The sequence below is a fragment of the Sylvia atricapilla genome, chromosome 1 (genome assembly GCF_009819655.1).
Source record: "Sylvia atricapilla isolate bSylAtr1 chromosome 1, bSylAtr1.pri, whole genome shotgun sequence".
In the NCBI taxonomy this organism is placed as follows: domain Eukaryota; kingdom Metazoa; phylum Chordata; class Aves; order Passeriformes; family Sylviidae; genus Sylvia; species Sylvia atricapilla.
This window is the reverse complement of record NC_089140.1, coordinates 60835834-60862943: the sequence shown is the minus strand read 5'-3', so window position 1 is coordinate 60862943 and position 27110 is coordinate 60835834. Positions and strand designations below refer to the sequence as shown.

Genomic DNA, 27110 nt, shown 5'->3' with positions numbered 1-27110 from the left:
CTTTGGCCTTGCCTTATTGTTGGTTGATCTTCACTGTCTTTGGTCAGAGTCAGCTGTATTTTCCTTGTGCACACCAGGAGTAAATACTGCTCCAATGCTCTCAGGCCAGGTTCTCTCTCTGTTTTATGTCTGCATTGCGCCCTGTCGTGGACAGGGATGCTCTCAAACCCTGCCTGGACTCCAGTTCTTGGAACCAACAGATCTTGCCTGCTTTGGTACACATTCTGGCAAGCACAAGGAAGCTGTGCTTGCTGATTGCACTGTCAGTGATGATAGTCTTGCAATCCCATCCCCCTGACCTTGAGAGTTAGTGTAGTCCCACGGGACACCATGCTGAGGTGCTTTTGGGATGCTCAGTCATGCTGAGCTGGGCCATGGCATGCAGCATGGGCATGCTTCCTGCTGTCTCAGGCAAGTAGGTGCACCCAAAAGTGGGATCTCGGGAGGAGCACAACTGAGAAAAAGTGCAAGGGGGATTTGGTGGGAACAACATGGGAGCTCCCTCTTGCTTTCCTTGAAATGGATGATAATGTTGTTTAAAGACAAAAAAAGCCAACCAACCAACCAACCAACCAAAAAAAACCACCACCCCCCAAAAAAACCCACCAAGTAACGCAGTAACAACAAAAACCTACCAGCACACCTTTGAGAAGTCCCCAAAGAAAAGAAAATGTGACAGATGCTTGCCATCTTAAGTAACTTTATTATTTCAGTGGAAGAATGCAGTAGATGGATGTATTTCTGTCCTGCCTGTATGTGAGGTATTGGTGTTGGTACTGGTACTATGTCTGTTCTGTGTAATCCCTGACATTTTCTAATGTGCAAGTTTCACTAGTTACTGAAAACTAAAAGTTAAGTATAGACCTAAAGCCATCTGGTAGTTCAGACAGAAAAGTTAGATAATTAGCTGTTCTTGTCAAGGGACTGTGATTAAAATAGGCCATCTTCATAATAGTGACTAGTTTGCAAGGGACTTCCTGGAAGCCACCTGGGATAATGATAATGAAAAGAACAAAATTAAAAAGGAGGGGGAGGTGGTGCCATTATAGCTCATGATGACTTTTGTAAGTGAATAAAGTCAGCTTTTACCTGGAAGGCTGCTTGCTATTTTGGTACTCAGGAAAGAAACAATTGAGTTTTCTGACTGTTTGGCAATGTGCTGTCACTAGGTCAGCCAGGTTACTGCTGGAGATCCTTAATATTTCTGTGTCAAGCTCTGGCTTCATTGCTTACATCCTTATTAACTTGTGAGTGCTGTTGGCACGGCTCATCTTCACAGGCCACTCTAATCTGTGTAACCTGATGGCTCCTGCTCAGGGATTTTCTTCCTTTGGGGGAATCAGTGCTATTAAGAAACACCAGGAGAGGAAAAACCTCAGAACAGTATTACTGCATCATTCTTTGTCAGCTGATGATTGCAACGTGCATAGCAATGTTAGTTGCCATATGGATTTATATTGATAGAGATCTCTTAAGAAATGAACTGTTTAGCAAGCAGTGCTTAGAAGGGAACCTCTTTGTGTAGTGGGAGGAAGGATCTGTGCAACTTTCGAAGCTCCAGCCCACCCTCCAGCACTGGCATTCCCTTTGGCCTTTACTGCTGAAATCTTGTCCTCCTCATTCAAGAAGAGAGCAGCAGGGAAACCTCCAAAGGCTGCACAGCACTTGAGCTTTCCTGTATGTGGATTCCTTAGTGGCATCTACTACGTCAATGTGATAATTTTAATCAGTGAAGTCTGACCAGAATCATCTAGGAAGTGTCTCTTTGAGAGCACACTATTGAGGGCAGCTATGTTAAATCCACTAGTAGGATAAAATAAATGTGTAATGAGAATGCTCCATCATTGGTGTGATTTAATTAAATATATTTTCACTTCATACTGATAAAAATCCTATATCTAAATCAAATTGATTGAAATTTAATTGGCTTTTTTCTTTTAATTGGCAGCTACTACTTATTTAACAATTCTAGTAAAGACCTGTTCATGCTGTTTCAGAGGCTTTTAAGAATTTCAGTGTGACTGTAATATTTTCTCGGAGAGAATGTGCTGGAAATCTATTGTAAATGTAACCAAGTTTAATACTTAAATTAAAATATGGGCAAGAATTAAAAGTATTCTGGGTTTTCTGTGCTTAGATTCTCCTCAAAAAAAATCTGCTTCTAAATTACTTTCATTAAATGAAGCTTTTATGTCTCTTTATTCCTTGATTAAGAAAGCAATGATTTGAAAAATTCCAGATATTGAGGTCTCAAAAGTGTCAGAGATGCTCAGCTTCAGAAAGCATAAGTAAATATTTCAGCGCAATATGCTCAAAATAAATTGCTGTGAATGCTTGTGGATATACAAATATTTCTGATCAGTTTAATGGGTCAAACTTTCATATAATTAGAAAGGTGCTGATTGTACTCACGCACTATCAAGTTAATAATGTCCTACTGCATTCTGTGTAAAAGAGGAGTGTGATGCATCTGGTGAATGTTTATCTAAGGCTTCTTGTAAGAAGGGTTGAATATGAACACTTCATGAATATTCTTTTCCTTTTTATTTTTAATATAGAGAAAATCAAACTATTAAAAATTGCTTTTGCAGTACTTTCTTTAATGCCATCCAAAGCAGAAAATCCAGATTTTAGATTCCAGGTGCAGGTTGTCACTCGTGTTTTAAGTTCTGCCTGCTTGTGACCTGTTTCAATAGCTACACTTGGTGACCTGATGGCCAAGATTCTACTTTGTAATATTTTTTTTTGGTCACAGCCTCTTCCTTTATTCCCAGTCAAACAGCCTGACTTTCCAGCATTCTTCACACTTTTATTGTTATTTATTTACATAGGAGAAAATGGACTGAGAAGTTGACAACCAAGGTGAAGCAAGAACAGGCTTTTCACTTGGTAACGTTATAACTGGTTTCAGATGAGTCTCGGAAATGAATAAGTTACTGTCAAAGGTATGAGATAACACTGAGAAAGCCTGGGTGGCTGGGGTTAAGCACTGTGAAGTCTGAATGACCTCTTGGTGGCAGTTCATTGGAGTAAAATTTGATCTGGCTATAAAGTTCAGCTTTTTAAAAAGACCTAAGGATTGTTATATGGTATGACAAACCGTCAGAATATTCCTCCCCACCTAAACTGTATCCCTCTAATGTGCTAGAGTTTTTTTTGCATTTGCTCTTTGATGAGGTGTCTGATTATAGATTTTTGGTTTGTCCTGTTCTTTGTGCAAGTTGGTGAAATTCTGATTTTCCTGCAGATAAGCCTTTGCTTTTCAGTTGCTTCCGCCTTGCAAAGAAATTAATTCCTTCAGGCCAGTGAGTCTGCAGCTCCAGCTGTGACTGTAGATGAATGTTCTTGCAGGGTCATGTGTTGTAGCTCTGAACCTAAATAAAAGGATTAACAAGAGTTCACTTGGAGGAAAAACACTTAATTTCACTATAATAACTATGAGGATCCATAGGGAAAACCAATAAAGCTTTACTATTAAAATTGTTAACAAATGATTATTCCACCCTGACCCTCTCTTCCCACTCTTATTGTACTTTTGAACAGCCACGAATGATGGGATTGACCTAGTTCATGGTAGTGCTTTAGTCCCTGGCCTACAAATGATCTTCTCATAAAATAATTCCAGTGCTTCTTTTGAGAAGCATTAATGGTGCTTATGAAGGAAACAGGGTTTTCTGATGCATTTCACACCATCTTCTGTCCCAAAACTTCGCTTGGTGTGAAGGAAGAAGGGGCATCATGTGGACAGTGATGCTGGAACTGAGCCTGGCAGGCAGCAATACCCACAGGATACATCTGATTGCTCCAGAAGAGCATGACTGACTTCCGCGGCTACCACAAACAGCTGTAATGATTCCTGGCAGAAAAGGGGCATTTCTAGGGTGAGGAACTCTCTTCAGTTTCATATACAGGACCTCATTGTCTCACCTGCAAGCAGCACCTCTGGGGGAGAGCAGAGGGGCTGCTGGAGGGGGCTTCCTCACTCAGTAATATCTCAGTTGGCTCTTGATTACTGTGGTACTGCTGCTTTCCCTTCAAGAAAGTGGTGTAAAGGGCCAAGCCACTGCTCAGGACAATGGTCTGATCCTTCAGGGCTCTCCTGTCTCTGATGGAGATGCAAGGAGAGGGTGGAAGGACTTTGATCCTAGTGATCTTGACTCTCTCCACAGCATTTTAGGACTTCCAGCCTCAGGCAGCACTATTGACTGAGTAGACAAAGCAATACTTGTATCCAGTTCCTTGGGAAGCAAAGTCAGGTATTTAAAATTGACTAATGTGACTGCCCTGATTGCCTAAAGAAATCAAACAGATGAAAGGTGTCTAATTTTAAAGGTTAAATCTTGATATTAGCTTTGTCTTTTGCTTCATTTGGGCTTTGGAGGTTGTGAGCAAGTTCTGGTTGGTAGGTTGTGACCATCATGAGGCCCTGTCTAAAAAATCCCATAGTGCTCATCTGGATTACCTGCTGGGAGCTCCTGATGTTGAAGCCAAGGCATGAAGGCTGGTCTCCCCAAAAATAGGCTGAGGTTCTCCTTGGGCCCACACTTAGCATGAAGAGCTGGAAAGCATTTTGGGTTCTGTCTTGTGCTTTTCTGTTCCTTTTTTTTCTGCTTCAAAGATTTTGCCCCTGTGAGAGGCATTTTTATGCACTTAGTATATATTTTCAAAGAAATATAACTTGTAAAAGTATTCATCAGTCTGTCTTTCATCAGTAGGTAACCTAATACTTTTTTCAGAAGAAAGAAAAATGTATGAATAGTATTGTGCTTTGTTTCAACAATGTTTCCCATTTGTGACCAGATGAGAGTCACACTCAACTTTGACTGGTGACCTACTCTTTTTATTTCTCTCCAGTTTTCTTGCTTGCACACTCAGGAATGTGTTTTTGGTTTTTTCCCTCTTCATGATTATTTTGTGGAGCACCTTCTGAAACTGTAGAGACTACCAGCAGTCCATAGGGATGGCCTAGGAGCCACTGAGTGGAATTCCACATGAACTTTTGTTCTTCACTGTACCCTTGCTTCACCACTCTTTGAGCCAAATGTTTTTGATGGTCTCTTGTTTAATACAAGTGGCAATTATCCTCTAAAGTTAGGAACTGCAGTTAAATAAATTAGATATGCTCTTCTATCAACCTTTTTTTTTTTTTTTTTTTAGTGGCTTATGTTCAGGTAAGCAGCTTGTGCTTTAGAGATGTTTCTGCTTTTCCTACATTCTTCAGTGATGCTGGCTCTCCTTGCAGAAATTGCAGAGATTCTGTTGGAAGAGACTGGAGTTTTAATAGTATGTTTTGTGGGAAAAGTTGGCTGATGTTTTGGCTGGATTTTCAGGACTTTAGAGTTATAAGATGAAAATTATAGATCAAAGCCATTGCAGGTAATGACACAGCTGTCAGGTGTATCTATATATGTTAGGTCTTCATTGGCTCATTGTTGTATTCTAGCAGTTTTTAAACATGAATAGGGAACTGTAATTCAGGGTCTCCCACCACTACATAGTAGCTTGAATGTAGACCAAGTTTATTAGATGCATTCTGGATAAGGCTAGCTTACACCTATCGGATTGATTTATTGATTTAATTTGTAAACAGAACAAATGCGAGAGGAGTCACTAATGAAATATGAATATTACCTTATCCTGCTGTATTTTAAGTTATTTCTAAACACAGAGGTACACTGAAACCTCTGCTGTGTAACTAGGGGTGAGGTTCTCGAGGCTTTTAGATAGTTGTGTAAAATTGGGGTGATGTGAAAAGACATAAACCAGAAAAGATATTATTAGATAAAACATTTCATGTTTTGTAGATGATGAGATGGGTATCTGCTTGTGGATTTTGTAAGCTTCATCTCTTTGTAAATGAAGTACAAGCAAACACAGTTGTGCCCTGTCCTGAGTGCTGCTTTGCTAAGCCTCACTTACTGGAGTAGGCAGCTGGACTGTCCCTGAGAACCAACTGCATTGAAGTAGCAGAAATCAGAATGTTCTTCCATGTGCAGCAAACTGCTGGAAATTGAGTAAGACCTACGTGGAGATTGCATTGTGTACCTTAGATCTGATGAAGATAGTTTTATAAAGTGCAGCAGGGATGTGTGTTATAGATGTAGTTCACAATAAAATATGCTGTCCTTCATAAGGTCAGATCCATCTGTTTGCTGTTATGAAGAGAGACTTCTCCTGTGTCCTGGAAAGCATGTTTTGTCCATGAAGTGTCTGGTGCTATGCTTGCAGACATGGGAGTTAACTGCAGTATGTGAAATCTGAAAGGTTAATTTCCCGACTGCATCCTTACTCTGTTAACCAAGCAGATGCGTGTAACACCAGTAGTACATAATTTTTCCAATTCACTACTTGATTTATAAAAAGAAGACTTTGCAGAGACACCATTTAACTGATGTAAGTTGCAGAGCTTTTTAATTTACTCGTGTTGTGGCTCTAAAGTCAAAATGCAGCACTACACATAGCTGTGTCCAGAATTTTAAAGTATTCTTTGTAACTGGACACTTAAACACAGAGCTTTCCAACTGAAAAGAAAGGAAAAATATTAAGCAAAGGTGTATTTCACATTTAGCGTAAGTCATGCTTTCTATAAAATGCAACCATAATATGGAAATGTTATTTCACTTTCTGTGAGAACTGAAGAACTTCTCTAGAACTACTGTGAATTAATATCATCAAATGAATACGTAGATGGAGCATAGGTGCCAAATCATCAAACCAACTGTGGATTACTGTTTTTGTTTTGATTCTTCTATTTTTACATGTCATGTTGATTTTCCATCTATAATTAGTCTTGTTAGTAATTCTGTTACTTGTGGTTCTGATTCTGCCTCAGCAGAACATACCACAACTTTGAATGCCTGGAGAAAGTCTAAATCATTGGAACTAAAAAAAATTCCTTCCAAATTGAATGTCACACTGAATTGTGAAGTATTATTGTTCTATTTGCAATGGATTTGGTGGCTTTTACATTGTGTAATATGCTCTTTATTTTTAAACACTTAGGAGTTTACCACATCTTTTTATGTGGTTGCTGGAGCATTGCCCTGGGATAGCAGTAATGATGGATGGATGAACAGAACACACTTCAGGTAAGAAATCAGATATATGTCATTTGGTGTGGCTGTTCATTAACTTTCCTCACATTGTTTTGGTTCAGCTTCGATAGTAGCAGTCTTTATTGTTACACCACTAAAATTCACTGAATATAAAATATAAATCTCTTGTCTACATGAATGTTTACGTATATCTCTCTGTAAATCAGTGTCAGCAGGTTTTTTGTTTTCCTTCTAGATTTGGTAACCCTGGTAACAGATGCTGCTACTGCTATTCGTCTTTACCTTTGCTACTGTATAAATTTCCATAAGAATTTTATTTCACATTGGTGGTCACAACTATAGCTCTGAGTATAAGAATAATTTCAGAATTTCTTGAGTGCTGTAGGTAACTTAACTTGTTCTCTAAGGCTGTGCCAATTCAGGATATAGTTGTCAAATTTTTGATATCCTTGGAGGTTAATGCAAGCTTGTTAAAGCCTGCACAAAGGCAAGCAAAAGTTGGTATTGATTTTAATGCTTGCTGTGCCACAAGCTTCCTGGGAAAACATGGACAAAATCTTTAGTTTCCATATCAGTGGGAACTAAGTGGCTACATGCTTGCATTTCTGGTAGAGAAAACAGTGTGTCCAGAGTACTTTTTTTGCACAACTCTGATATGCCCAGGTTTCTGTGTGCCTGAGGATAACCTTGTTGTGCTGGCAGGGTAGAGCTCCCGGGCAGGAGCCAGTGCTCCAGAGTGAAGGTGTGTACTGCTGAGTGCACATTTTGGCTACAGTGAAAGGCTTGGGCTTATATGTAAGTGCTGTTTTAAGTCACACTTGGTCTAGTATCTTTGGGCTTCCACTGCCCTCTTCTTCCTTTGTGAGAGCGTTGTGAAGATGTAAGGTGGAGACTGTCTTGTGCTCAGGTTGGAGCCAGATGCGTAGGTACAGTGTTAAAAAGTTGTCTTAAGACAAGGACACAAAATATACGAAAGAATGACCCTGGAGTTTACTTTATTCTCCAGCTTGCAGGATGCAAGAGCAAAAATATAAAAAACACATCAAAATGTCAGTCTCTGTGGATCAAGGACCAGGTTAGGCCTAGAGATTTAGGGAAGATGTGGCAGCCTTTTGTCCCATGGAATGACTTACAGCCGGTACCAAGGGAGGAGAATGGAGTATGTGGTTGCTTCCCAGAAAAACCTCTCGTGTGCCACAGATGGACATCTGAGTCTGTGCTGCCTTCTTTGTTGAGTAGTCTTGGCTGTGCTTTCCTTTTCTGTGGATTTGTGAGATAATATTTTGATCTCAGGTGGTTTTTGAGGCTCTGCCACTTTGTACAGTTCCAGATACCCCAGCTGAATTCCAGGAGGGAGGATGGAAGTAGTCCCTGAAGATAGTTTTGTACCTCCTACTTGCTAATTTCATTTAACGTGGGGACTGGGTTGATATGCCAGGAGACTCAGGAGCTGAGCTGAGCCTTTTCTGCTCCAGTGGGATGGTAGAAAAGGATGATGGGTGCAAAGCTTTAAAGAGAGTTTGAAAAGCAGCTAGACTAAAATCTCCTTGAAAGTGAAATGGAACTGCAGGCCTTCTGTGGCCCTCCCACTGCTTGTGCCTTCCTAATGAATAGGTTTGAGGCAGCTGCTCACACCTGTCTCGCTTTCATCTTTTAGCTTATTTCACATTATTTTAATAGTAATTTGGGGTTTATGTTCTATACCTCCTAGAGTTACAGAAAGCAACAGAGAAGGTGCTATGTCATCTGTTAAGCAGTCATCCTGCCATTTTTTTTTCCTGACAGGATTCAAGATTGTGCGGAAGAAACTACCATAAATTTAAGATATCCTGGGGATATATACTCAGTGGGTTGAGCCTCCCAGCAAGACATTAAAATATAGGACCATTAATCAGAACTGAACTGTATTTTTTCTTGTTGTTTTTCTTTTGCACATTTGAAACATTGCTTTTGGGTTCACAGAAACTTTAGATGGACTAAAGGAATAAAAAAAAAAAAAAAAAAAGAATTGCCCAGTGATGCCTTTGCAGCAAAATCATTGCACTGAGTACCTGACTGTAGGTATTGCACCTGATGTGTTGAGGCTATGGAAGGAAGTGTGAATATTGCATAAATCTACCTGACTTGCATAAATGGAGTCTCAGAAAAACACTATGCAATATATGTGATGTTAACAATTTTGATAGGATTGCTGAACTGGAAAAGGCTGAAGGTGGGCCTCTTCAGTCTGAAAACATAAAATTTGAGAATGTGAATGTGCTAACTACAGAATTCAGAATATGACACTTATCAGTGTAAAGACATTTCAAATTGTGTAAAAGCAAGCAGAAACTGAAACAGCTCTTAGCTAAAATCTTAGAGCCAGTTGAAGGAGAATAATTTAATTATACTGATTCTCTTTCTTGGCAGAGAATATTTGGGAGACAGAATTCTGCAGCTGGATAGAAGTTTGGTTTATTTTTGCTCTTGATTTTTGTTTTTGTTAAAAACAGTCTTTTCTCTCCATCAACAGTTTTTTAACTTTTTGTTAAAAACAGTCTTTTCTCTCCATCAACAATTAAAAACAGGAGATCTTGGACTTCATAAGGGATTACAGAACCAGATGAATGTTGTAAACTTTTTTTCTGTCCCAAGTGCTTTTATTTTCCCTTCTGTGTCTGTATTTGAGGCTAGATCCTTATGAGATTCAGGGCAAATTGGATGTAGCATATCATTTAAGGCTATTTCACTTGAGGATGACTCCACTGTGTGCATTATGATGACTCATGGAAAAACATGTAAAAGACTGCAAAGCCAGCTTGCTCACTTAGAGGAAACTCTTGGGCACCTTGTTCCTCAAGTCCCCAGAAGATGTGCAAAGGTTTTCCCCTGAATCCCTTTTGTGAGGCTGATGGACAGTGAACTTGCTTGTGGTACAAAATGACCAGGTTTTCTCCATTTAATGGAGAACCAAAAGAAGGAACCTCAAATGAGAAAGCTTTGCAATACTAGAACTGTGGGTGGACGGTTTGCTTGCTGTTTTAAGGCTTCAAAAGGGAGATGTGATGGGGAGAAGTTCAAATCTGCTTTTTTTTTCCGGTACAGAAAGGAGTGGCTGAGAAAAATGTGTTGAGAGAGTTTGGAAATGGAGAAAGTGAATTCAACAATTTGATTACACTAAGGAGCATAAGGCTTATCCACAGATCCTCTGGATACATGTGAATATGTGGAGGTGGATTGTTTCTTGCCAGAGATTTGTATAAAATTGTAAAAACAGAGCAGGATTGGTTTTTTTTTTTTTTTTTTTTCTTTTAATATTCTTTTTTTTTCTGTAGCAGGATTTAACTAGATTGTAAACTTTGGCAGGACTCAACATCTGAATGCTCCTTGAAACTCTGACAATGTTTTTGTAAAACTGATTCTGGAACTGGAATAAATGAGAGATTTTTTTTTTTCTATAATGTCTCTCCTGTTAATTAGATGAAACAGTAAGTTTTTTATTTGTCCAGAAGGAGGTCAAAGCAAACAAGAAATTGAGCTTGGAGGAGCTAAACAAGGATAAATAATGAGCCAATTTCCCAAACTAGCATTGACCTACCAAGAGTTTGGAAAATGTATGCTTGCAAGCTTCCTTTATTATTTTAACCTCTTGAACAGAATAATCCCGTCCAAACAGCTATAAACGCTTTCCAATAGCAAAGTTTATGACCTAGTTTCTGACTGAAACAGTATCACAGTGTTTGGGAAGGACTGAAGTAAAGATGCTGGTGGCACTGCCTCTAGCACATTGCATTAGAAACTCAAAATGTACTGCCCTTTGCAAACACTTAATTGCAGTCAAGTAGAATGAATTTGAAGCATTGTTTGCTTGCTTTTGTTTTTTAATTTATTATTTTTTTTTTTTTTAGTAGGTGAAGACAGTTAGATACCTGAAGTGGCATGCAGAATTTTCTTTGATGTCTGAAGTTTTTAGCAGAGCACTATTTGGAAAAATGATCATTCTAGGATTATCTCAACAGGAATTCAGCAATTATAGGATGCCTTTCTAGATTCTGTGTTTGGAGTGGTGAAGGGTAAAATAATGGTGCATTTATTCTGTTCACAATTATAAATCTGCTCTGGAGAGACAGGGATAATTTTGATTAGGCTTCATTCCATTCATGGCCTTCCTGGGAGGAACAGGACAAGGACATGATGGGAATGTGCTCAGAGGAGGTGGGAACAAAACCACTGCACTTGGGATTTGCATGGCCAGTTCTCTTCAGCTGGAGAAATGCAGGAGGCATCAGAACAAGCCACATTTCAGTTATCTGCTCTGGCGAGAGGCTGGCAGAGACACCACTCCTGTTCTGGAGGGGATGCAATGCAGAAGTAAACTAGATCAGCTGTTACAAGTTTTGATTTGTTTCCTTTTTGTTGCTTTTCCTGTGACTCACCCATGTAAATGAAAGTGAGGGAGCTGTGCTAATCTCCATCAGCTGCAGCTGTGGCCAGTCCAAATCATCCCTTTCTTCTGCTTTTAAAGGAGCTTGGGAGTGATCTTGAAAGCACAGATCATTCATGTGAAGAAGAGTTCCTGGATTCTTCTGAAATACATTAAATAATACTTTAGAATGGAAAGAGCTATAGTTAAAATTCTTGCAGTGTTTCAATTATAATTCCTTTATTGTTTGAGTTGCTTATAACTTCCTGAAATGCTCATGTCTCGAGCTGAAAATTTCCAGACTTGATCTTGGCCTGACAGTGACCTTCCTTCTCTTTTCTTCTTTGTTTCTCTTTTCTCTGTGGAATTGAATGAATATGACTTGGGCGTTTCATTTGTTATGAGCAGAAAGTAGCAGCAAAATACATTATAGCTATTACAGTAGAACTCTGAACAGCTCAGACAGTGCAGCTGTTAAAAAATAGTCAAAATCATCAAAAGTACTTTTTGAATCTTAGGAGAATCTGTGAGAGTTGACACTTAGATATCAACTTTGGATGTTGAACTTCCTTTTCTCTCCATCAAGCACAGTCATTGCACTCTGTCACAATTATCACATACAGTTATTTTGCCTAATCAACGATCAGCTGAATGAAGAAGTAGTCTTTGGTGAAAGAGCAGATTTGTTTCTCACTGTTTGCCATGACTCTGGCGAGACAGGACCTTGGAAATTCAGGCAAGTGCTGTGCAGTGGGAGCCCTCTGGGGCATTCCTCCTGTCCCACAGTTCAGGTTGAAAATGCTCAAGTTTTCAGAAACTTTTCTCACAAGGAAATTGTTTAAAATAAATCTTAAATAAACTTTTTGATCAGCTCTGCTCAAGCTGTCGGCTGTAGTAGTTGAAATCAGAACCCAAATGTCTTAGGAGATGGAATTTAAACCTGGGATGGAAATGGTGGTCAAGAATTGTCTAGAGATTTCCTTTAAATTAATGCTAATACTACATCTATTTATTAACTTATGTAAAGGCTACTGGTCATGATGGTGATGTTGCTAAACAGCAAATTATGAGGTTTGACTTCGTGACTCATGATATGTGTTTCAAGTAAAATAATGTCTTGTGCTTGCCTGTTGGCTTGGTCACAGGCTCACTTTGCCCTAAAGACTGTGGGTTTTGCCATGGATAGTCATTGTGAGTATGTCTAAAAAGAAATATAAGAAACTTTTCATTTCTAGAATTGGCTTCTCATAGCCTCTTGTCTTCCATGGCAAATATCACTTCATGTGCATTCATGAATCATCTGTGTTTCTGTTGCTGAATGGTTGTGCATTCCCAGTGATGCAGACAAGTGCCTCGCTCTAAGAGCTGAAGGGCAGCAGCAGAGAGAGGGTGAGAACTGCCAGAGGACCTGGCAGAGGTTCTCCTGCCTTCTAACTTAGGGTTTAAGTGAAGCCCCTAATTCTGAACTTCCTGTGTGATATCACAACTCTCTGATCTTCTAGAAGACTGTAGAAATTTTCTTCAGTTTTGACTATAAACTTACACTGGTCACCTGCAAGCTGGTCCCCTGCAGGAGCTCAGGAGTGCTGTTCAGCCACTGCATCAGCACCACTAGTTAAAAGTAAGGTAAAAATAAAGCATAAAGGTGCTAGGTAAAAGTAAGGTGCCCAAGGCATAAGCTCAACTTTTCATGTTGCCAGAGAATACTTAGTCCTGGTTGGAGAATAGTACTATATGGTTTTTTAAGATTTGAGGGTCTCAGGATTTAGGTTTGGTCAATAATTACAAAAGTTCTATCACAAGCACTTTCATCTTAAAAATTAATCAAAATGTATCTTCTGCACCACAGTGTGAAACAACTCTCTTAAAATTGCATTCGTTTGTCATAAAAATCAGAGTCTAATACCAGAACTTTAAAGAAAACTGCTCTGTGTCTCTTCAGTATAGGAGGAATAGTTTTCTTTAAATCAGCCACCAGATTTTGGTCCAACCCTGCTGGGTTTTTTGGATGACAGTCTTGGATTCTAAATTCTTTCAGGCATCCTAACATGTGGGAAATTATTAAAGTGGAATTGCTTGGTAGAGGTGCGGTAGTAAATTTCAGATTCAGTAATTAAAATACAACCTTGTCTTTAAAGCTGGCTTTGATGGTCCTAATGAGGAAGATTAATGCATCCTTTGCTTTTGGCAGCAGGTAGTGAGAATCACTGCAGATGTTGTGGGTACATGACAGTCAATGTGAAAGAAGGTGAAACGAAGTAATAAAACTTCCTTGAAAATTACAAACTTATGTGTCTGTGATGAGGATTTACTTGTCATTTCAGTCTCATTAAAGCTGCTGGTTTAGGTCTACTCTCTCCTGTGCTGTCTTTGGGCTTATACTTTCAGTTACATTTTTAAATGACAATTTTTTGGACAATAAGAGTACACTTCTAGCACAGAGATTAAAATGAAAACTCAGTTATTAGCAAATATAAAAAACCCGTTGTTTTGACATTTTGGGCCCTTTTCTGTCTAAACACTGCACTTGGATGGATGTGTTCTTTCAAGTGTACAGCTAGGTGTTGGTTCTTTAGTCAGCTATGGGATATTTAGAGGGATTTCTAATAAGAGCATGGAACTAATTTTATCATGTTGACTTTCTGTTCAGTGGTTTCTGTATTGCTTTTTCCCTTGTAATCGACACTTTAATTATAGGTGTAAGAATTCAGCCAGGCAGAATGGGCTCTGGTGTTTGAAACTTTAGTAACAAAAGTCTTTCTGTCTTGGGGTATTTAAAAACTGACCTTTAACCTGTTAAATCAAGTTAAATGGGGAGTGATAGCCTTAACTCACTTTTTTCCCCCCTTTCAGCTAATTTATAATTAAATAGTCTATGGTGATGAGTACTTTTGAAAAGTTCAGGTTAACTCTTGAAATGCCATTCTGGAAATCAGCTTTGCTTTGTCACTTCCCTAACTCCCATATGCCTTCTCTTATACTTGGGCTCTATAAGTTAATGAAAGACACACCAGACAGATGACCCAGTATATGCAATATAGACAGAAAAAGCTCCCTGAGAGAGCTGAAACAACTCCCACGCAGTAAATTCATGACTTGCTGAGCACTGCTGCTGTTCTGCTGAAGGAGGGATCAGAATAGCTTTTTTTTTCCCATTGTGCCTGGATAATTGTGTGAATGTGCTCCATGTGCCTGACCTCCCTCCCCCACCTTCCCAGGGCCCTCAAAACCATAATCCTTACGCCTCCTGCTTCCTCACCAGAAAAACACATCAGCTTTTAGCTTGGAAAACATCCTGCTTTGCAGATGTGCTGTGTTCCAGGGAGGATGGTCCTCTCTTGGGCTCTGAGCTCCTCAGATCAGCCCTCTTGGAAATTATTAATTCTGGTTACACTGCTGCTCTGCAGACTGTCAGGGCACTCTCTTTTCTTATTTCAGGGACCTCTGCAGGAAGGCTGTGTTGCTCATCGTACATCACTGTACATCACTGTACATTGTACATAATTTTGGTCTTTGGGTGCACGTGCTGACTCATAGGTTTAATTTGCAGTCAACTGAAAATTCAACTTGAAAGTTTATTGTTAAATTATAATTATAATAAAATTAAAGTTAATTGTTTTAGAACGTTTACAATTAGCACACAGTAGGGACAAGTTAAGCTGAGGTGGAAAGGCTCATGTTTTACAAGGAATGAAAGAGTGTAGTGCTTATTGCTCTGTGGGAGGAGAGACAAGGGTATGTATCCTTATGTATCATGGTGTGGAGTGGGCTGGATGGAAAAGTGGAGCCTCTGCTGTGTGTCCCAGCATTAATGAGCACTGCATTTGCCTTAGAAAATGTTTAGTGTCTCTGTAAAAAGTAACAATGTGTGAACTCGGAAAGGCAGCGCTGGGGTTGTCCGGTCAGGGAATCTTCAGGCACAGTGCCACCAGTGAGGTTGCAGACCTAAGGAACCTGGCAGTGTGGAAGAGAAGGAGGAGGAATTTGGGCAGAGCAAGAATATTGTCTCTGGTGGAAGTGGTGCATGCTCGATTGAGGCCAGCACCGGTCCTTTCTTTACTTGCCCAGGACAGAAAATATCGGTGTGAGAGATTTCTGTGTGCGACTGAATCGCTGTGCTTGGAGCACCCTTGGGCAGGCAGACTCCAGTCAGTGGAATCTATGTTGGTGGCAGCTCAGAGTCTCTGCCATCTGTAGGTTCAGATATGCTGGAGATTAGGCCTGTTTCAAGCTGTCTCTTTTATGGCCGTACCCTTCGTCTGATCCCAAACATTAAGAGATTAGGTTTCTTGAAATATCAGCAATTGTTGGCCCCCCTGGCTGGAGCAAACCACTTTGCCCACGGGTGTGGGAAGGCTTGAATAGGTTTTCAGCATGAAAGAAATGTTGAGCTCCCAAGATGTATAATTTATACACAGGAATAGTTTTTCACCTGCAGAGTGTTGGTAAATGGTGGTTTTTTGTACTTTGGTCAAGGGCGTGCACTGATAAGCTAGGGGAGAGAAATGTAGTGAAGGTAGGTGTTCTATGGCATGAATACAATAAAAATAGGAATATGCATCACAAATGGAAAGTGCTGACTACTCAGAGCTTTCCAAATGCGTACTAGTTTAAAACTTTCATCCTCTTTTCTTTGGGGACTGTATTGCAAGTTTTGAGCATTCTACGTTTCAAAACAGAGCCTTTATCATAAGGAATAGTTGAGTATTTACTACACCAAGATCTATTAAAAATTCACAAATAGCAGGCAAAGCAGAGAGGTTTTGATTCACACGCTATACTTCCTGAGGAAGAGTCTGAAAATAAGCAAAAAATGAGATTTTGACGCTTTGGCAGTCTAGAATTCTGTGAAGCTTTGGAAAAGGTGTAAAAAATGGAGCATGCAAGCTTTTGTTTGTTCAAAGGGGACCACTGCCCAGCTCCACTGCTTTGTAATGGTGAACACTGAATTTCAGTGCAGGTAAACACTGCCACCATAAAGAAAAAGGTCGTGCTCCAGGTCCTGTATCTGAAATAAGTTCCAGGACTTGGGTGCATGAGTCGTCCTTGCAGTGCAGGTCTCCTGACACAGGGCTGAGTACTCCCTTGGTTTTATGCTCCAGGCCAGGATCTAGTCCTAGATGTGCCTGAATCTCCACAGCAGGGGTGTGGAGATTTTTGTGGTAAAGCTTAGTGTGGGTCAAATGTGCATGTGACTTGTTCACTAGGAAAATGTCTGATAGTTTCAGACTTGCTTTGAGTAGCTTTCATATTTTGGTTCACTCTCTTATTTCCCTAAATAGAGGTTCTTACTGAAAAGTCCCCCTAACATGGCATTAAATGTTGTCTTTTTTTCATAGTGGACACTGTTCACAAGAAGCATTGTAGTTTTGAAACATCTACTCTGAGAACAGTGATGCATTCTTCTGTTTGTTCATGGAATCACAGAATGATCTGGTTTTAGAAGGGACATCTAAAGATGCCATTCAGTCCAGCTTGTCTGCCATGGGCAGCATCTTTCACTGGATCAGATTACAGAAAACCCCATACAGCCTGAATCTGGACACTTTCATAGAACAAAAACTAGATTGCATTAGGTCCTCTGCATATTCTCCACATTAAGGAAATAATTTACATTATCACTTATAGTTGTTTTGAATTTTACTGAAATGAAGAGAATACTTACTATGTAAATATTAGTAGAATGGACATGAACATTTTACATATATAGCTTGTCTTATTTTTACCAGTTCGACACACAAAGGCATATTTCCTCTTAGAAAAAAAAAATTTGGCCAAGTTCTACTTTTTCAAATCCACAGAGGTGTAAAAAACAGTTCTGTTGATGTCTCTGTGATGAGTTAAAATTTTTGCTTACAAAGCTGAGTGGAGAAAATTTCAGAAATTGCTGTTATAAATCCACTTCATTTTTTTTTATCTGCAAATCCTTCCACATAATTCACTTTAAGACAGCTGTTACTGCCTTCTCCTGCTTGCAGCTGTTCCCATTTTCTTGAAATGTAGACTCATGGAAGACATCGTTGGTTTAATTCAGGGGGAACTTGCTCACTAATCTGTCAGTGTTAACCGTAGACGTGTAAGTACACACATACCTACAGTATGTGGTACACACATTTAGAAGTGACTTCATCATGTGGTTTGGTCTACAAAGCCAAGGAGAGGAGAACAAGGCTGTTTTTGCAGGAGGATCTCACCAAATTATCTAAAACTCCATTTCCACTAACAGCTTGTAGCTGGCTGCCTGGGGAGGTAACTCAGCAGTTAAGCCAAGCAAAACAAGGGATGGATTGCAGCAGTTTATGGTTTTTTTGCACTTCAGATTCCTCCTGTTTAACTTTGCAAGTGGACTAAAACCTTGAACTTGCACTAAAAGGAATGATCTCCAAAACTGGTTGTCTGACATAGATTCTTGAACTTAAGGAATAGCTTTTATAAGGACCCTGAAATTCAACCTGGATTTAGGAGGCTGGGATTCAGTTCTCTGGGGATGCTGGTACAGGACTCTGCCATAGGAACTGAGTTCTTGGCTGGCATGCCTTTTGTGCATTTGCACAGGAGGGATGGGGATGCAAGGAATCTTAACCCCAAACAAGCCAGTCTTTGAGAGGAAGAAGTTTGTTGAAGTTGGGGCTAACCTAGGTGCCACGGCAGGAGCAGTGCAATGGCGTTTCAGCCTGACGTGGAGCAAAGCAGGATGCTGAGCAGCTTCTCTTGCATCTGCGAGGTGCTCTGGGTGTGCCGTGCTGCTGCAGCCAAGGTCAGCTGTGGGTCACGCTGGGCTGTGTCTCTGTACAGGTAGTTCTACAGCAGAAGCATCTGTGAGCTTTGCCATTATCACATAACGATTAGAAATACCACTAGGCTTGGAAAAAAAGCACACGCCTTCTCACTGCATTGGCTGTTCAAGTGTGTAATGGGTATTTCTAACTGCAGCAGGAAAGCATATACAGTAATTAAAACGCAGAGCAGAAAAATTAGTCAAATTTGGCACAAATGCCTGAGAAAGTGTCTGTTTTAGCTGTAGATATAAATGAAGCACCAGCCAAAATTACTTTCAAAGGCTTTAATTACATCTGTTTTAATTTAGCACATAAAACGCAGGATATTATTTTTTAATATAAATTTAATTCATGGTTAATCTGCAGATTGCAATATCCTTCCAGTAAAAATTATGTACTTGGACTGTGATAACTGAAAGCTTCCCTTTTGGGATGTGTGGTGAGTCTGTCACAGGGCCTCCTGTCCAGAGCCACGTGTTCTCTGTGCATGGGCAGCTGCTGGAGGATCATTTAGCAAAACCTCAACACTCTTGGTTTTAATGTAACTGCATTATTATACAACAGGCTCTTCATAGTGCAGATACATAAAATCAGACATCAAAATATAATATCATGTCCATGGTATTTTTCTAAAGTGAGCACAGTAGGCATGGAGGGCAGTAATGCCTAAACTATTCCAGATCATTGCTTATAAATGAGAAAAGTTTCATCCTTGAGATAATCAAAGTTTTGTCGCTTATTATCCTATTCCAAGTGAGAAAGGGACCTTGTGTGTGAATAGTTAGTTCACATATCCTGTACTGTTCAATGGCTGTGGGTGTCATGTGCCAGTAAAGTACGAGTTCAAAATGCATCTGATGAGAGAGTGCAGGCTCCAGGAAAGGGAGAGACTGGCAGTCATGCAAACCTGCCTGCTCATGGAAAGGAGTTTAAGAATGCTATTAAAAAAAAATAATAAAAAAAAAGAGCTGCCATGTAAATTAGCAGGTTTAAACCATCTAGATCCAAAGGATTTAGCAGGATTATCTGAATGAATTTCAAACACAACTGGCCATTATACTGAATGAATTGTGAAAGAAATAGTGAGTTGAGCAAGAGAAGCAGGGAGAAAAGGTCATCTGTTGTCCTTCCTCTTAAACAGGCAGAGAGAGGGGAACCAAACCTCAAACTCGGTGAGCCTCAGTTTTTAGTCTACCTGTAAACACATACACCACTTCTTTTCCTAGTGTCTAACCTAAACCCACCCTGACACAATTTCAGGCCGTTCCCTTGGATCCTGTCACAGATCACCACAGAGAAGAGGTCAGTATCTGCCCCTCCTCTTCCCCTCCTGAGGAAGTCACAGACTGTGATGAGAGGTCTCCCCTCAGTCTCCTCCCAACTGAACAGCCCAAGTGACCTCAGCTGCTCCTCACACGGCTTCTCCTCAAGGCCCTTCACCATCCTCGTGGCCCTCCTTTAATAGTTTAATATCTTTCTTATACTGTGGCTCCCAAAACTCCCCCCAGCACTCAAGGTGAGGCCACAGCAGTGCAGAGCAGAGCAGGACAATCCCCTTCCTGTTCCCGCTGGCCATGCTGTGCCTGATGCCCCCAGGACACAGTTGTCCCTCCTGGCTGCCAAGGCACTGCTGGCTCAGATTCACCTTGCCCCCAGGGCCCTCTCCATGGCACTGCTTTTCAGCATCTCATCAGAATCCATCATTTTCACTTGTTGAAGTTCACCAAAAGGGTGATTGGCCACTGGAACAGGCTTCCCAGGACAGTGATCACAGCACTGAACCTGGCAGAGTTCAGTAAGTGTTTGGGCACCACTCTCAAGCACATGGTGTGACTCTTGGGATGCTGCTGTGCAGGGCCAGGAGCTGTACTTGATGATCCTTGTGGGTCCCATCCAACTCAGCATAGTCTGTGGTTCTGTGCATATGTGAATAAGAGAAACACAAATGAGAACCTGTTTATGTGGGTAACAGAATCATGGGTCTTAAATAGTTTAGTTATATAAATGTGGAAATTGGGCCAGGAAAACTGGAAAGCCTTATTCAGTCAAAATTATCACATTGATAGGAGGAGGAGACTGAAGTTCACAGACTGTAACTTGATTTTGGGAGAGCAACATAGTATTTTCTTGTGAAATCTTACTTAAAATATCAGTTTTATTAAACTGTTTGTGAAAGTTGTTACACTGAAATTGAAAACTGGCAAAAAATAAAAAAGAATTCTCTCAAACCCAGAAATAGATGTCAGTGACAATGTACAAGGTTAGGGAATGATATCAGAGGCAGTGCCCATCATATTTTAATATAGTTTAAGGCAGAGATGTAGCATGCAGGTGAGTGGAGACAATCTCTGACCTCTTTTCTAATGAAGATTGTATTTTCTCCTGCACACAAGGATAATCAGCTCTTCCCAAACAACTTACCTTGCTGTGAGGAGAATCTGAGGCTATATGATTTTACCAGGGTATTGAGTTTTGTCAGAGGAGTGGCTGCACCATTGGTGTCAGAATGGTCTTTCTGGGGAGGAGTTGGTCCATTTTATGCACTACAATTTATATGTCTTTATATGCCTTCTGAAAACTTTTGCTTGTTAAGTGACGTGGTACTAGAATTCTTTATTTTATGAACTCTTCTCCACAAATAACAGGCTCAAGAAAGCTGAGTTTCTCATTTTATTGTTTCATATGCTAGTTGTTTAAGTAGGAAAATCTTCCAAAATACCAAGAGACTTCTGATGAAGTCCCTGAGTATGTGGCAGTGCTGTCTTTCAATGCATCTTTCGTTAGTACCTGTTAGAGTAGGAACAAAGTGACAAAAATTAATTGCTTTGCCTTCCACCTTCTCAAGATTTTAGTAGCCGTAGGTAGCATCACCATCTAGCAGGCATTGTTCTGCTGTGTTTTTAAAATGTAGTCAAAATGTAGTCACGTTACCACTAGATACTGTCTTCCACCATTGCCAAAACTTTTTTTACTCTTCTCTTTACCTGCATGTAAGTGACAGCAAACTTCTCTCTTATGGTTCACAATGTCAAGAGGAGACTCTGCTCTGAGAAATAGAGAAGATTAATTTGGTTTGCTGGTGGTTCTGTCCCTTGTTTTCTGGAGATGCTTGGTTAAAATAGAGATCACTGATTAACTTTCCATAGTTTATTTAATTGTGAAACCAATGTGTGCTTCCATTTTTCTTTTGTGTCTTGGGAACTTTGAGTTCACTTAGATGATGCAGATTTAGAAATCTGGAAGTCTGTACTACTTGGGGAGATGTGATTTATTAAAGGTAGACAGTGACAGCAGAAAACATTGTAATAACTCTCTGGCTCAAACACACCTTTGGCTTAAAACTAGTTCCTAGGTCTAATAGCAAAACTCATCTGCCTTTTCTTACTCTAATGCCTACATTCTTAATAGACTGCCTTAGTGCAGCCCCTGGAACCTGGAAACCACTGTAATACTACAACAGCCTCAGGCAGGACCCTCAACAAGTCCCATATTAGAGAAAAGAATATACCTACACAATCATTTTAAAGCCAGTTCCCTCCAAAAGCCAACAAACAAAACCCATGTTATTTTTGAAACAAACTAGAAAATAAATCGTTGCCCAGAGAGGACTCAAAGGATTCATCAAATACCATTAAAAACCTTCCCAACAAAGCAAACTCACACTCCTCCCAGATAAATATTCTGCAGTCAGTGTCCCCATAAAAAAGGAAGAGACTAGAAAATTTAAAGGTATAGGAGACACAGAAAGAAATAATCTGCTAGCTAGATGTTTTGACTTCTGCCAATAAATTTGTAAGTGCTGTTTGAAATGCTCCAAGCCTTGGCTGTCTGGTACTCAGGGAATACCCCTGATTACATGGGAAGGGGTGTGTGTGTGTGTGTGTGTGTGTGACTGCTTTCCCCCATTTTTTTAGGCCAAAGGATCCTGAATTTTCAGTTGCCAAATATATAATGTGATCTGCTAAACATTTTTTTCTGTAATACCATACACCGTGAATTTCCTGCAACTTTGCTATTTAATAGCCTTAGAACTTAAAATGACAGCACAGAATTAAACAAAATATCATAAGCAATCCTCTTTCTTCTCCCTCTTTCCCCTGAAGCCTTGAAAGGGTGATCTGCCATTGCTGTCAAAGTATGATGCAAATTTTGGGATAATCTGTTGCAATATTGAAGTATTTGCTATTAAATGCAACTCAAAGATTTTCAGGCTCAAAGGTTTCATAGTGATGTTTTGCCTTTACCTTGTGTTACTTACTTTTGTGTCATCACCTGCTGTACACATAGCACAACACCACCCCCAAGATTTTTGAGCAAAAGCAAGTAACTTCCAAATGATTATCAGCTGTGTCTTATGGTAATACTTATGTGGAATGTGTGTTTGTTTAAGAATCACAATCTCTTATCATAGTAATGGTATTATGGAAGAGTGTGTTAGAATAGTTGCCAAGCACCCAAGAGCTGCTGAGGCAATCTTGTCTGAATTTTTCATTTCTCAATTATCAGTATATTCTGTTAGTGAGAAAGAAGTTGCTGCTGCTACCTAAACAGAGAATGGCTTGGTGGCATTAATGATCTCTTAGAGCATAGACTATAAACAGAAAGAAATCTGAAATAGAAATATTCTGACTGCTTAATCCAAGAAATAACCAATGTCTAGTTACAATTACTGCTGAGGCTCCTATTTTAGGGCTCTTGTGGTTGTGGTGGTATGTTGTTATTTTGCCTTGGTTCATTATTTTAGAGATGCTTATCTGCAGCTCTGCAGGAGTAGAGGCTGCTTTATGTAAGCCAACACTTCTTCATTGTCCATTGCTCTTACTTGAATTCAGTCTTTGAACTTGCCTCATTTCCTTTGTGTTTAATGCCACCAGATGCAAAGGTGACAGGGTTGAATCTCCAGTGTCAGGTACCCCTGCTGCTAGAGGCAGTAAGAAACTGAGGATTGCAGAATGTGAAGGAGCTTCTTCCTCACAAAACTTGCTTATCAGAAATGCCATCATGGAGATGTTTAAAAGATGTGTAGATATGGCACTTAGGGGCATGATTTAGTCCCTTGGCAGTCCCTGGCTAATAGTTGGACTCTAGGGTTTTAAAGTTCATGTAGTTTAAACCTAAATGATTGATTCTGAACTTCTGGATCCAAATATCCTTAAAACTGCAGGGAGATGCTGATGGTGTGTACCAGTGTTTACTGGTGGTAGTCTCTAACTTGTGCCTTCCTGCATTCATCTTGTTGGATAAATAATTAGTTAAGATCATGGTTGGCATACTTGCTGTTACCTTCTGCATGCTGTTATCATTACAGTAATTCTGCCTTCGCTGCGTGCCTCGTGTCAGCTCAGGATCAGAGCAGCGCTAAACTCAGGTGACCAAAATGGTAAGATTCTGACGTTCTTTTCCCTTCCCTTCCCTTGGGGAGGCTTTGTTTTCAGCTGGAAAACAGCCCTGTGAAACTTCTCCATTTCAGTTGCTCCCACCCAAAGTGCTGTTTTTAAGTTGAGAGCAGCATTCTGTTGAGGCTAACCCAGCCTCCTGCTGGGTGGGGTGGGAGCAAGGATGGGCAGTGCCAGGGGAATGACCACGGCAGCCTCCTGCATTGGTACTGCCTGGCTTCAGTTGTGGCTGTCTCCAGCAATCCATCACAGGAATCCAGAATTCTGAAACTTGTTAGCTGTCCTGAGAGAACACAAATTGCAGCTGCACTGCATGTTTGGGAAAACCATGGAAGAGCCAACACTTCAGGACTACATTTTTTCTTTTTTGTTCCATTTTAAATTTTTTTCCAAAACACCTTAAAAATATTTATTTCAGGGTGAGCAAACAGGTTTGACAGAAATAAGAAGCAATCCATGCTTTTCACATTTTTTGAGCTGACTATGAGATTTATGCTTTTGGGGTTTATTGTCTTTGAACAGTTGGACATGGGAATTGAAATTTTCTTTCTCATTCTTTCTGAAATACTTCAACATTTTCCTTTTATTTCTTATTTCTCAGTAGTCTTGAGATTGATAGTTTGTTCCAATTTTCTGGTGTTAACTACTTTATAAAGTTTTGTGAACTATATATTTCCTTATTTGGCTTTAGAATAGATTCTTTTTGGTCAGAGAACACAGTTCAGGAATAGAGCATAAACACAAGGCATTGGTACCAGCATTTCCTGTTTAATTTAGTGCTTTTTATTTGCATAGGCAGATGTTAGAAAGCAATTTACTTTTTAAACTTACAGGAGAACATTAAACTAATTTTTCTTTAGTTTCTTATGGAAAAGAAAGTGTATGTTGCAGTAATTTGACAGGATAAATCACTAACCTGAAGCAATATGAAGTACTATTGTGTTAAAAAGTTACTGTTTAAGGAAGGGAAAGAGAGTATTTATCTTTCCCTTGTATCATTCATTATGTCAGTTTTGGTTTTTTTCTTGTGTTTTGGGAATTTCTTTCCTTCTCTCCCAGTATATATGAAACTTGTTTAATTGGTGGGATGAAGCATAATTTTTTTAAAATTATCATTTCTGTCTGTAAAGTTATATTCTGGCTTTGTTCCATTTATGTTTTCTCATCTGTTGAGTCTGCTGAGCACAGACAAATACAGGCGAGACACAGAGCCTTTACTTGCAGTAACTCTGTCAGTGCAGGTCGCTTGCTTATTCTGTATTTATCTGTTCATTTCTCTTAGAGCTCATTAATCTGTCAGCATGACACAATCCTTCCAATGAGATTGTGCCAAATGTTACAGTAGCACACCAGCAGAAACCTGCATGCCATTTTTTCCCCCCAGTGATTAAATAAGATCACTTTCCTGTCATGGAGCATGCCCAGTGCACTCGAGATTCGCCAGTGTTTTGGTTTTTTAAGAGGAAATAGCATATTCCATTCCACAATATTGACTGAAAACTGAGTTCAGGCTTTCCATAGAGCCCGACCCTCTACCCTGCAGCCCTTTGCTCCTAAGCAGAAGGGTAATAGTGGTGAGAGCCCGGGATAAGCCTGACTAGGAGGGAGAGCTCAGCACACAGGACTCCAGTGGTATTTAAGACTGAGCTTCAGAGCTGCTCAAGAATTACTGCTGCTTATGACTGTTTGGCCTGGCTGGCTGTCAGCACTATTAACTTCAGAATAACATGTCCTTAAATAAGATGCAGTGGCTAGAGAGGAGGGGAGGGAAGGGGCTTTTTTTCCATTTCTTAAAATAATGTCTCATTATCTTAACCTATGGAAAGAGAAACGGCTTTTTCTTGAAGTATAGTGCTTCCATAATTCTGGGTGATGGATAAAAATAGCTGTGAATGTGGAGTATCGAGGGGAACCTCGGGACCCACTTTTGGCTTCTTGAAGTTTTCAAAGCCTCATAATGCTGCAGAAGGAGCTGGCTTTGGGCTGGCCTTTGCAGCCATGTCCCTGGTCTGGATTTCTCCAGATCATACTGGGTTTCTGTTTCCTAATTCCAGTGTATGTATTGTTCTTTTGTTCATACGCTGTTTATTAAAAAACAAAATAAAAAAAGGATCCCTCTTCCTGTGCTGCATAAAATGCTAAGCTTACCTGCAAGCATCTGGAGCTTCAGCATCATATGCTGTATTTTTTGTGAGCATATGTTCAGAAATGACTCCTGCAGAGTGTTTTGATTATTTGTGAATCTTTCCATCTTGCTTTGAAAGCACTCTAGCATCATTTATATGGTCATTTTGGATGGCAGTGACATTTATTAACACGGAATCTGAAATACAAGCAATATTTTCTTGCAATTGAGACAGGTAGATCAAAATGTCCTTTATCAATGTCAGGATTTGCCCCAAAACAAGCAGCTGTTTGACTTCAGCTGAAAGTTCAAAATGTCTTGGTCACCTCTTTGCTGGCATTGACAGAATTTTTGGACTTCAGCCAGAGAAATGGAGTACAGTTTGAATGTATGAAGGAAGACACAGAAAAAACTCAACCAACCAACGAGAAGAAATAGCCCAGCAAAACCAAAGGAGGCTTTTATGAGTCTGATTATTTGCTCTTTATGCTGCCTGTCCACTTCCTTTTTTCTAAACAATGATTTTGTTAGGTTTATGCTAGGTTTATGCTTTTCCTCTTCTCTTTCCCAGTTCTGTGGTTCTGTCTGCTTGCTCTGCTGTCTCTCAGGAGTGCTCTTATTCCCCTGTGCACTTTTTCCTGTTCTTTCATTAACACAGATTTTCTTTTCTACTTCATTTTCCTGCTCAGAATTACAATTCATAGCTGTTTTAAAATCTGTTTTTCTTTTATTTGTTTCTCCTCACCTGCTATTTCTTACAGTCTTTCTTACAGCTGTATATTTGTTGTTCTTTTGGTCCTCTGCTCATATTCCTTGGTTAGATACTGTACTCTTCACTGTACTTTTCCAAAATAGCCAACCTGCTGAAAAAACCAAACCCAAAACAACACCCAAACCTGGGGCACGTCCTACTGATCAGGTACTTCAGGTTCCTAAGAAATTGGGCTGTGCATATGTAGAGTCTTTGACCTCAAACCTGAGTGAATACAATTACAGAAATCTTTTTTCTCAGGCTTCTAAATGCACAAAATCTCAAGCCCCTAGGAATAGTTCAACTGCAAAGAATCAATATATTAGAGTGGTGTCACCTGTGCTGTTAGCTATAGCTGTTACTGTGTCAGCATTTCCATTATAAATTTTGGCTTTCAAGGGTTTATAACTTTGCCATTAAAATTCATTGCTGACTGAAACTTGGCATGCAAGGACTAAGCCTGGAGCAAGCTCCCCCTCCTCCCCTCGAAAGTAACTTTCAGCCGAAAGGAATGTGATAAAAACCATTAGTCTAATGATTAGACAGGCAGCACTATTGATATCCAAAAAATACTTTATTTTCTTCTGTTTCTGCTTTCACTG

At 39.9% G+C, this 27110-nt stretch overlaps 1 long non-coding RNA gene across 1 annotated transcript in view; it reads left to right on the top strand.

Annotated features, from left to right (window-relative positions):
• The window catches only part of LOC136364193 (uncharacterized), a 133592-nt gene that overhangs the window by 73060 nt on the left and 33422 nt on the right, over positions 1-27110 (top strand). The window contains exon 3 of the long non-coding RNA XR_010744111.1: positions 7003-7088. This is a non-coding gene — a long non-coding RNA (uncharacterized lncRNA). The remainder of the gene's footprint in view (positions 1-7002; positions 7089-27110) is intronic.